This window comes from Mustelus asterias, chromosome 2 (genome assembly GCF_964213995.1).
Source record: "Mustelus asterias chromosome 2, sMusAst1.hap1.1, whole genome shotgun sequence".
In the NCBI taxonomy this organism is placed as follows: domain Eukaryota; kingdom Metazoa; phylum Chordata; class Chondrichthyes; order Carcharhiniformes; family Triakidae; genus Mustelus; species Mustelus asterias.
Window position 1 is genome coordinate 13631239 of NC_135802.1, and position 2006 is coordinate 13633244.

Sequence of the window (2006 nt, forward strand, 5' to 3'; positions counted from 1 at the left end):
ATATGCCTCTCGAACCTCTTTTTAAGAGGAAAAAAAATCATAATTTAAGAATGAAAGATATGACCAGGGGTAAGCCTGAACACACCTCCCACCCGCCGCCCCCCCCCCCCCACCCCCCAACACATCCAACGGTGAATATCACTCCTGCTGATCCTAAAGCCAGCACACTTTGCCTTTCTCACTGTGCCAGCCTCCCCATTTGCATCAGGCCACCGAAAGGCTAACAGCACAGAAAGTCGTAGTGTGAGAAACCCTTCTTCTTAGCCCCACTCTTTCCATCTCACCCACCTTATTTGGGACAGGTGGATCGCCGACCCCAAAGCAAAGGAACAGGAAATTCTTACACAAGTGTATCCAGGTACTGGCTGAGTTTGGGGTCCTTTTGGCAAACTAAGAATCGTCCAGCAATTTCAACCCCCTGTGCCCGGCTTTGCAGTACTAATCGCAGTTTATTAATTATTAAGTGCAAGAAGTGGAACCGTCTTTTATGAAGAATCTATCTCAGGCAAGTTAGTGTCACCAAAACAATAAAATAAAATATTTAGCTTGTGCATGAGTGTTATGGTTTAGGTCAGAAACTCCAAAGTGTTTTATGGAGCCCGCCTGGATCATAAGTTTTGCACCTTGAATTTGGCTCAGATAAGCATGATAAATTTCACTTCAGGTATGATTCAAGTGACCCACTTGGGAGCTTTTATCAAACAAAGTTTATTTAAGAATATAGTTAATATGTATGAAAAGGAAATTAGCAATAACTTTTATCAATTACAAAGAAAAACAAAACAACTATGATAATGTATAACCCTTAACAAATATATCTAAGATGTTCCAATCAACCCAAGATCTTGCGTAGACAAAACCCTTTAAACAAGTTCATCACAGCAAAGTCTAATGATCACATGGTACTGGAATTGAGTCCTTTGGTTGGAGAATTGAAAACTCTCAGTCTTGTAAGTTCTAGTAGTTCTCTTGACACACCCAGAACAGTATGAAGTCAGAACAGCCTCCCAGAACCCCAGGTAGACTGTGGTCAAGCCACCAACAGCAGATTTTCAGCTAACCCATTAGCTTTTCCACAGAATTTGCAAAACCAGGGAGAGAGAGAGAGACTTTACAGCTTGCTGTCCCTTCTAAAAATCAAAACCTGCAGCTCCAAACTGAAACTGAAAGAGCTCCTGTCACCTGACCTGCCAGCCAGCTTTCCTCCGAACAATGTAGAGTCTTAAACATCCCAGTAAAAATAAACAAACTCCCATTTAAGCAGCAATAAACGGACATCTCCAGTCCAGCTGGCAACAATGGCATCAGCTGAGGCTTTGAGCTGCAGAGCGCATGATTTTTTTTGAAAAATTTCTCAAGGTACACTAATGTCACATGAATAACTCAATGCATTGTGACCTTAGTACTGAGATTCAACCATTGTAGCAGTGAGATTAACAAAAACGCAGATATTCTTAGCGTAAACTCTAAATTGGGAAATGAGTACAAGTTGAAGCTGCACGACAGAGAGTCCACTACATCAAAAAAACATTTATGCAATTTAATTTTTAAAATGCAAAACGTATAGACTAAAATTATTTTGATTGACCAATGAGCCTCTGGCTAGTACTCAAGGGTAGAATAATCTCTAGAAGTTAGGATTGTACCATATCTGATATCTCCCAGAAACAGTCATATTGTGAACTCTGCGGTTTCTCACTACAGCCAGTGTGAGTAATACAATTCGTGCTTTTTGAATACATGATTAGGCTCCAGTGGCTAATATTCAGAATGACAGACTTGTTGCCCACCTGTAGATGATGGGTAACAACTGTGCAAAAAGATTTGACCTTCACAGCTCCATGTAGGAGTTAACTAACGGGGAAAAGTTTATTTCTTTCTTCATTCTATGTAAGATAGATCATTAAATGTAAATACCACATTCCATGTCATAACTCTAACCTATTTCAGGATAAAAGAGGTGCCTTTCTGTCGCCCACTGGCTAAATAGTATATGTGCTATTTTT